This window comes from Acinonyx jubatus, chromosome A3 (genome assembly GCF_027475565.1).
Source record: "Acinonyx jubatus isolate Ajub_Pintada_27869175 chromosome A3, VMU_Ajub_asm_v1.0, whole genome shotgun sequence".
NCBI lineage: Eukaryota > Metazoa > Chordata > Mammalia > Carnivora > Felidae > Acinonyx > Acinonyx jubatus.
Genome location: NC_069388.1, coordinates 102,608,260 through 102,618,186, shown reverse-complemented (window position 1 = coordinate 102,618,186; position 9,927 = coordinate 102,608,260). Strand labels below are relative to the sequence as shown.

The 9,927-nt window shown below is 49.5% G+C and overlaps 1 long non-coding RNA gene across 1 annotated transcript; it reads left to right on the top strand.

The window, feature by feature from the left end:
• Positions 1 to 192: 192 nt before the first annotated feature.
• Positions 193 to 4,820, top strand: LOC128311261 (uncharacterized). The gene is made up of 2 exons (XR_008289484.1): positions 193 to 961; positions 4,321 to 4,820. It is a non-coding gene; the product is annotated as an uncharacterized LOC128311261 (long non-coding RNA).
• Positions 4,821 to 9,927: the final 5,107 nt, after the last annotated feature.

Genomic DNA, 9,927 nt, shown 5'->3' with positions numbered 1-9,927 from the left:
ACTGAATTTAAGGACAGAAAGGAGCCCTTTAGAGCAAATTTATCCCCTTCTCTCGGAGCAGGTATCCCGGGGCTCTGTGGGTGGGAGGACTCCTCCTCCCCATGTCCTCTGACTGCCTGGATTGTGTGTGTGTGTGTGTGTGTGTGTGTGTGTTTCTGGATTATGATTTACTTATTTATTTATTTATTTATTTACTTATTTATTTATTGCCTTTATTTTAAAACAGGTATCAGACTCCAGTAGTTGCCCATTTATTTTAATTTAGATACTGAGTGTTCTTCTCCAAATCCTAAAGCCCAAAATCTGCTGGCAGTTCAGGACGCGGCTCCTGCTCAGACTTCCTGGTGCGTCACCCACAGCAGATAGCAGGGCACAGGGCTCCCTCTTCCCAGTGGGACCTTCCGTCTTTCCCCTCTATACAGCTTTTTCTCCCAGTCCCTACGGGGAGAAGTAAATTCTTGGACACACTATCCAAAGCAAAAAGCCATGCCCATGAGCTGTTCATTCTGACTATTCATGGAGAGACACCAGGCAATTGAAATGAGAAAATCCCACTGTGCCCCTGTGAGCCTTGGGGCTGCTGACTTTGGTGGCTTGAGTCCCAGGGTGCCATTGTGGCCTCCGCCAGGTCCCCCAGGGCCAGGACCTCTCCCGGCCAAAGTCAAGAAGAGGCTTTGACCTCTCTGAACCTCTGACCTCTCTGAACACCTCATCTTACTCGTAGTCCTTTGCTTGATGTTTATTTTCCTGACCACACTCTACCTTCTGCAGGGCGTCTGCCACCCCCATCCCCCATCTGCCTGCTTCCTTCCCTGTTGTATCATATCTTTGGTGCCTAGCCAAGAACCCAGCCCATGGTAAGCACCCCAAAAATGTTTATCCCATGCCAGGATGGACCCAGCCTTCTCTGTGCTGACTGCCCAAGGAGGAAATGAAATGACTCTGAACATAAAGAGTATCAGTAAGTAGAGACAGGTCTGTCTTCATTTCGCAGCAGAGCTTCTGGAGGGTGCTCTGAGCCGCTTGCTGATGGTTTAGGTGGTTCATATTTATAAGAAGCCCAGGACATACTTTGGTTCCCAGCAGGGTATGAAAAAACAACCTCGGTCACTAATAACTCACTGCAATGTCTGCGGTCATGGCACAGTGGGTGTGAATGTGGGGGTCATTCTGGGTAGAACTGGGGCTTCTGTCAAAATAGTAACATGGCCTAGAGTGGGTTTCTGCAAAGTAGAAAATGACAATTGCGACACCATCCTGGGGGCACAGGAGGTTACTTCCAGCTTGTGTGCCAGGGGAAGGAATCGGGAGGAAGGTGAGGGACATTTTTAGGGAAAGATTCATGGGACAGGAATTACCAGTAAGCAATGTGGTTTGCTGTTGAGGACTTAGAATGACTCCTGTTTTACTGATGAAGAATGGAGGCTCAGAGAAGTTAATAGCTGCCCAGGGCCACACAGCTGGTGACTGGTAGAACTCAGCCTTGAACCTGAATGATGCTGTGTCTCCAATGCTGCAAACATTTGATTAAGACAATACTTAAGATGGGCAACTGCCAACCAAATGCCATGCTCCATGCAGGCACCCAAATCCAGTCTTAGTGGTCATCTTGAGTGTGGCAGTGGGCACCTATTCCCTGGGGGATCTCTGCCTGTCTGACAGGGCTCTGGACTTTTCCTCCCTGACTGGGTATACAAGAATGGAAGTCCTGATCCGGGTTTATGGATAGAAAAGCTGGAGGAAGGTCGGAATTCAGAGAGCTCCCCTGGGCCAGCACTTATCTCAAGGGATTTTATTTTCATAGTCACCCCACCGCCCCACATTTCCACCCATGGCATGAAGCAATGAGGGCAGCTCCTGGGCGGAGGAATTAATGGCAGTCACAGCTGCCTTGGCCCCAGGAGAGCAGAGGGAGCTATCATTGCTGATGGCCTACTAAGCGCCCAGCCCTGCCATGTGCACGTTGCCCACTTGACCTCCATTTGACCCCACCGAGCCCTTCCAGTCGGTATCATCCCACTATAAAAGCTCAGAGTGGACAGGAAATGTGCCCAGACCACACGGAAGGCAGCTGGACCTCCTGACTCTAGAAGGCAGACTGTCCCCACTACCTCCACGCCTACTGAATAAAATCGACACATTTCGAAACTAGAGGTGGCAGTTGCCCATCAGAGAGCTGTCCTTTGATGGGCGGATGGGTACCTTGCTCCGTTGCCTCCAGTGACAACAAACCACGGCCTGTGATCTCTTTTGTTTGCTCCCAACTTCTTCTAGGTCCATGTTTCCTAGCGCCAGGGAGACGTGGTGGTCCCCCACCACCTGAGAGAGTCATCGCCAGGCTCTGAGATTCTGAGCACAAAGCAGGGGCCGGCATTGTCAACTAGGGCCCTAGTTGTCAAGGGCGCAGGCATGGAGGGTGGACTGTCTTTAAAGAGGGGGGATAGAGGGGCGCCTGGGTGGCTCAGTCGGTTGAGCGTCTGACTTTGGCTCAGGTCATGATCTCATGGTTCAGGGATTTGAGCCCCGCGTCGAGCTCTGAGCTGACAGCTCGGAGCCTGGAGCCTGCTTCGGATTCTGTGTCTCCCTCGCTCTCTGCCCTCCCCTTCCGGTGCTGTTTCTCTCTCTCTTTCAAAAATAAATAAACATCAAAAAGTTTTTTTAAAAAAGAGGGGAGGTAGAGTCCCTGCTCCCTATGTGACTTCCACCCAAAGGGACCTCATTACATTCAAAGTAATGTAATGGACTGGGCCAACACTGGGCGCCTTTCCTGTCCCTGCAGGCTCCACCCCGAGAGGTGGCATGCTGGCCAGTTGCCCCACAGCCAGGGTGCGGTGGACACAGCCTCCCCTTTCTGAGCACCTCTTGGGTGTCCTGAAGATGTAACAGTAGAGTGGATAAAGGCCCCTACCCTCGGTCGTCCCATTAATACCAGTTCAGTAAGCACTGGGCAACAGGGATAGCATGGGAGCAGGGCAGCCATGACCCCTGCCCTTTTGAAGCTTCTGTAGCACAGGGGACAGACCAGCCAAACGCCGCATGATAAATGGGTAATGAAGTTTGGGGCTGGAAGGACAGTGCAGGGAGCCCCAAGAGCACGTGCCAGTGCCACCTGGCTTGGCCTGGGGGTCAGGGGAGCTGGTGAAGGAGTGAGTGAGCAGTGGTTGCGTAGGCGGAGGGGAAGAGAGCTTCTCTGCTGAGGAACAGCGGGTGCCAGGCCCCTGGCTGTTTCCTGGAGGGGTCGCAGGCACTCTCTGACACTGACAGGGCTGTAGGTAAAAATAAGGAAATCCATAAGACGAGTCCAAGGTACTCAGGTAGGCACAGGAGGTAGAATGCGAACAGCCACAGGAGTCCAAGGCAGAGGGAAATCGGCACAGGCAGCAAGTTCTGGAAGAGGAAGGTGGGACGGAAGCCAACAAGGGAGTGAGGAGAGAGCCCCTGCGGAGAAGAAGGGGAAGAGGGCAGGCTAAGGGAGCATCAAGAATGAGTCCTGTGAGGCCCGTTGAGTCCTTTGATTTCCGTGGGGAGCGGGTCGGCGCTTGGGGCAGAGCTGGTAAGGCCAAGGGCAGGCTGGGCATCGGAGAAAAGAGGCAAAATTCAGAGGGTCGAAAGCATACATCAAGCTTCATCATTTCCTCCCGCTCAGCCCAGAGAGTGACTGGGCTCATTGTCTCTGCCCCTTAGTGGGACTGGACCCTGCACCTCTCCATGAGAGCTCACAATCTGCCTGGGCAGTTGCACCCAGAATTTGGCCCAAGTTACCTGAAATATCAGTGAACTTCAGGTGCACAGAACAGGGCTGGGCCAGTGGCTCTTTGGAATGTCGTCTCGGCAGGTCCGGGGCTGGCCTGCTCCCAGCTTAGCACTTCCTTCGAGGTTCCACTTACAACACCCCTCCGATAGCCTTTGCCACACAACGTGTTTCTTAGACGGGGAAGCAGTTGTTGAGTAAATATCAGAATTGGGCAGATGCCTCCCAGAACAGCCTTGTTCCCCAGGCTTTTTACTCTCAAGCTCACTTCCACCGCGGGTCTTTCTCCAAAGTCCTCCCCATGGGAAATAATCCCCTCCTGCATGACCAGGACCCCACCTTCTAGACAAGCTGCTTGCCCTCCAGCCTTTGAGACAGTGAAGGAAACCTTTAAGCTCCCCCTGGCCGTGTCAATGGGTCCTGACTTGCTATCTCCCGTTAGCATTTCTGTTTTCCGTTGGGAAAAAATATGCTTACAGATAGAAAACGCAGAAAAGAGCATTGTACTAATACCCCTTGATTCTTCTAAATCAAGGCAACTATTCTCATTTCCGCATCTTATCTCCTAGAACTCATGAAGAAGCGGACTTTTACCCCTTGGAGTTTCTATTTCCATGTAGCGACTTGTCTATTCATCCAGCTTCAAACGTACCTTCCCAGTGAGAGGCTCAAGTGTCTGGGCACAGGTAACCAGGCAGGAAAGGGAGGTAGGTGTGGGAGCCTCGGTGGTGGAGGTGAAGCCAATGAACCTGCAAGCCATTAAGGCCTTAGTGAAGGCCAGTGTGAATTTTCTTCTGGACAAAGAGAGGGGAGTCCAGCATCTGCTCTCGTTCCTTCAGAATGCTTGATCAGTACCCACTCCTCAGAAGAGAGCCAAAAGAAACAGGGGTCTAGGGACCAGCCCAGAGGTCTCAGAATTGGCTTAGGGACCCTGGAGATCTGGAAGAGCATGAGATCACAAAATACAATAAAATCATAAAACGTCAACTAAGCAGAATATGAAACTTGGTGCAGAAGAAGAATGAATATTCTTTTTTTAAGAATTGTTTTTATTAAAAAATTTTTTTAACATTTATCTAATTTTTGAGAGACAGAGAGAGACACAGTATGAGTGAGGGAGGGGCAGAGGGAGGGGGAGACAGAATCCGAAGCAGGTTCCAGGCTTTGAGCTGTCAGCACAGAGCCTGACTCAGGACTCAAACCCACGAACTGTGAGATCATGACCTGAGCGGAAGTTGGATGCTTAACCGACTGAGCCACCCAGGCACCCCAGAAGAATAAATGTTCTTATGGAGAATAGTAGGAACTTGCGAATTCATTTCTGGGTGCCCAGTGCTTAGCCCAGTGCCTGGTGCATGGGAGGGGCAGTGAGTGTTTGTTGGACAGGGAGAGAGGGTGGGGGAAGGGGAGAGAAGGAAAGGGAGAGGGAAAATTTGGCATTCAGGCAGGCTTCTGGAAAGCAGGGGAACCTCAGACTCCACTGAGCTGTTTTGCTTGTTCCCAACTTCTTCTAGGTTCCACTGGTGTTCCATTGGTTTCTTCGACTTGCCATCCTTGACACAAAGTGTGTCCTTTGGGTAAACTGATTCCTATCATGACAAACAGACCTGTTTTTCCAGCTCTTGGCTGCCCTGGGTCTTTATGACTCAGAGCAACCAAGACCTTGGAAGGCAGAGAGGGGATCTGCTGCTTCCTCACCCTGATGACAGACGAGGAGGCTCCAGAGAGGTGCATGCTGGAGGTGTGCAGGAAACAGCCTGGCTGAAACAATGGGCTGCAGCCATGGCTTATGGGGAGGAGGGCTGGACCCTTGTCTGACCAGCCCAACTGGCTTGGGGAGTAGTCTTGACTGTGCGGTGCTCGCCATTACATCCTGGGAGATGGTTCAGACCCCATCATCGCTGCATCACCTCCCTGACTCAGCTCCTCACAAACCCATCACCTCCAGACCTTACCATTTCCCCAGACCCCATCGTCTCTCAGATCCATCATCTCCCCTAAACCCCATAAACATCAGACAAACCAGGATCTAGGTATTACCAGTTTGTCTGAGACACGGCATCCTCTCCCCACCTCCTCTCACCTCTCATCAGTTGCTCAGAGGGGGCAGCTCTATGGGAAAGGATGAGCCAGTCTCAAGATGTCCACTCAGCATAAGACAAGTCACCCAGATACACAAGGTCTGTGCTCCCAATGTAGGTAGGATGCCATGCCAGTGCCAGAAAAGAGAGAGTAGACATCCATGTGCTAACATACGAAGATGGCCAAGAGAGTCTCTTTTGGAGGTGAAAAGAGGAAATTGCAGGTGATGCATAAAGCATAATTCATGTTGCTCCTTTAAGAACGTATAAATTTGTAAATGCAGAGATAAATAAGTACCTGGAAGGACAGAAGTTACACTTTCCATGGTGGTTCCCTTTGGGGGCAGAATTGGTGGGTAAGGGTGAGATGGGGCTGGGGTAGGAGAGAGACATCACTTTTTTCTTAAATCGTGGACATAGCAAATGAACTTGTAATTGGAAAACCCATTAAAGGAAAGCACGTCTTGGCTCTAGCCTGCTGACCCGTGGAGGTCTCTGTGTGGAGGTTTCTATGTGGAGGTCTCTGCCACATTGGGAACTCCTGCATGCTGCAGAGCCAGATAGCTGGGGGCAGGATCTCAAAGCTCCCCACTTCTAGAAATGTCATTGTTTTCTCCCTACCCTCCAATGGCCGCAACCTCTGACAGGCTAGAGGTGTGGCTGGATAGGGCTGGTTGCACATCTGAGGTCAGGGATGGGGAGGCATGCCCTGGAGGCCCCTGGCCGATGAACACCCCATGCTCTCTGCTTGCTTGGGCTGCCAAGGTCAAGGTCTTGGTCAAGGTCAAGGTCTGCTTGCTTGACCTGCCAAGGTCTTGCTTGGGCTGACCAGGTCATCTGGTCGTTACAGCCCTCTTGCCTTGGGGTTTCCTTCCCACAAGAAGAAACCGAACATTCCGGCATCTGACCTTCTGAACTTTGGTCTCTGCTTTTCTCTTCTGCAGATTGCCTCCCACAAAGATGGCCACGGCTGGGGTCAAGGCTGTGCCCCTAATGTTATCACAAACGTCATCCTCCCTCTGGTCCCATGTTGAATATACAACATTTAATGAGAGACCTTGGAGAGCCCTCCGATTATGGTTAGTGCCCTTGAGACTTGGGTTAAAAATCTCCCTTCTGCTATTTCCTCACTGTTCAACTTCAGACAAGTTACTTGATTTCTGTGCTTTGGTTTCCTTGTCTATAAAATGGCAATAGTGATCCGTCTCTCACAGGGCTGTGTGTGGATTAAGTGAGATGATGTGTGTTGAGTGCTCTCAGCGCCTGTCATGAGATAAACTTCAAGATGGGAAAGCTGGTATTAATCTGTGCTCACACAATCCCCCTGGGTTCATCACCGACCTGTGTGTGCCTTTCACATACCTTCACTCTTAGACGTTTTCTCCCCTACTTAGCTGCAGATGCCATTGGAGAACATTCTGGCTCTCCTCACACACCTGCCTCACCGCCTCATTTCCTGGCAGTCACCTCCCGGGCCTGAGGCAATTTCTGTTCCTTGTTCTTACAGCAAGTAGAAGTTTCTGTTCTAGTCCCTGCAGGAGCCACCAACCATGAATTCCTCTAACTCAGAAGATGGGAAGGCCACGAGAGCCAATCCCACGGTCAGCAGGTGATGAACAAAAAAACCCAAAGGATGACAATGTGTGAGTCACTGCTGCCTAACTTTGAGCTCTTTTAAAAAAATTTTAAGTTATTTTGAGAGAGAGAGAGAGAGAGAGAGAGAGAGAGAGTGTCAGGGGAGAGGGGCAGAGGGAGAGAGAGAGAGAATCTTAAGCAGGCTCCACGGTCAGGACAGAGCCTGACTCAGGGCTCCATCCACGACCGTGAGATCATGACCTGAGCCGAATTCAAGAGTCAGATGCTCAACCGACTGAGCCACCCAGGTGACCCCAAGGTTGTGAAGCTTTGTCCTATGTTTTCTTCCAAGAGTTTTATGTCTTACATTTAGCTCCTTGATCAGTGTGAGTTAGTTTTGTATATGGTGTCATGTAAGGGTCCACTTACATTCTTTTATACAGAGACATCCAGTTTCCCAAGCACTGTTTGTTGAAAAGACTGTCCTTTCCCCATTGAATGGTCTTGGCATTCTTGTCAAAAGTCATTGGACCACAAATGCAGGGGTTTAAATCTGGGCTCTCGATTCTATCCCATTGGTCTATGTTTCTGCATTTTTGCCAATATCACACTACTTTGATCACTGTAGCTTTGTAGTAAGGTTTGAAATCAGGGAGTGAGTCCTCCAGTTTTGTTTTGTTTTTTTTCAAGATAGCGTTGGCTATTTGGGGATCCTTGAGATTCTATATGAATTTTCAGGTAGGTGTTTCTATATCTAAAAAACAATATTAGGATTTTGATAGGAATTGCATGGAGTCTATAGGTCACTTTGGGTAGTACTGACATTCTAACAATATCAAGTCTTCTAATTTATGAACACAGGACTTGTTTCCATTTATTTATGCCTTTTTCACTTCTTTCAGCCATGTTTATAGTTTTCATTGTGCAAGACTTTTACCTCCTGGGTTATGTTAATGCCTAAGTATTTTATTCTCCTTGATGCTTTTGTCAACGGAATTGCTTTTGTAATTTCCTTTGCGGATTGTTCGCTGTTCATGTACAGAAATGCAACCGATTTTTGTGTGTTGACTTTGGATCCTGCTACTTTTCTGAATTCACTTTTTGAGTTCTAATAGTTGTTTTTGGTGGAATCTTCAGGGTTTCCTACACATAAGATCATGTGGTCTACAGAGATAGCATTGCTTCTTTTTTTTCCAATTTGAATACTGTGCTGGTGGTTACTATTTTTACAATTCTGAAAAAGGTCACCACATGGCAAGTGTTGTCCTGAGTTTCTCATGCGTTTTAACTGCTACTCCATTTGTGTTGATGGCTATAGGCTTAGAGCAATTTTACTGCTTTCTTTTGTTGATTGCTTTGCTCCTATGTCAGGGCATATTTGCACTTTGTTATGGTCTTTCTGTCACCAAATACTTGCATGGGAAAGCAGGGATAATCAGGTGGCTGGTCACCAAAAACCTTGCAACCCTTGGCTCAAAAGCCCACAAGTCAGGGCCTTTGCCTTCCCTCCACCTGGAGGGCTCAGTCCCATGATCTCCTCTTAGACCTTCCCTACGGTTCCCCCGATCCCAGGTCCCCCTTCCTCCCCACATCACTTATTATGTCTCCCTGATCATGTCTCATGGAACTTTCTTTAACAGAAAATTGTCCAATAAGCCCTTGTTTAATGAATACTTGCCCTCTGGAATGCCTGCCTTGTTCTCTGAGCCCAGAATAACGCTGGCATGGAGAAAGTCCTCAAAAATAGTTGTTGAGCGAGTAAATGAATCCCATAAGGTGATATAGTGAGATCCTTTGAGAAATAGGAAGCCAGTCTAACTCATCAAGCGTTGCTGGTCCTCGTTTCTATGGACGAGAATTAATCTGTGGTGGGCACCTGATGCTGAGGGCTCGGAGCCAGCGCCGTGGCTGTGTCCTGGGATGGAGACCCACAGGTCTGTGGGCAGGGGCAGCAAGCACCACGTCCTGAACTGCCCAAGCTCTGGTTTGTGATCTGCTCTGCCTACATGATGCTGTGCTACTTTCTTAATTCCCCGATCAACACCCTCCTTTTTTCTATCAACGCACAGTGCAAATGTCTTCTCCTTCAAGGAGAATTCCTTCAGTCGGCTCTCATTTTGCCCTCGATGTCTGATGTGGTGCCCACAGGCCTTTGCACGGTGACTAGAACCTTCCTCGCCCTTCTCTGTCTCTGTGCATTTGCCTCTCCCCCTCTCTTCCACTTAATGCATCTCGACTCCAGGTACCACCTGCGTGGCCCCCACTACCTCTCCTTCCTGCACCCCCGAGGGCAGCTCCTTCCCAGAGCTCTCGTGGTGCTTTAGTTACCCAGCCTCTCTCCTACAGTAAGTATTTGTTATCCCATGGGAAGGGCCTGGGAACTTCTCAAGGAAAGAACAATCTTAGTCGTCTTTCTTTCCTTAAGGCCTAGAGCATACATGTTTGGGAAACAAGGGAATGACTGAGTCTGTGAATGAATGAGCGACTGAGTGAATGAATGGTCGGTCCTTCCTGGCTGTC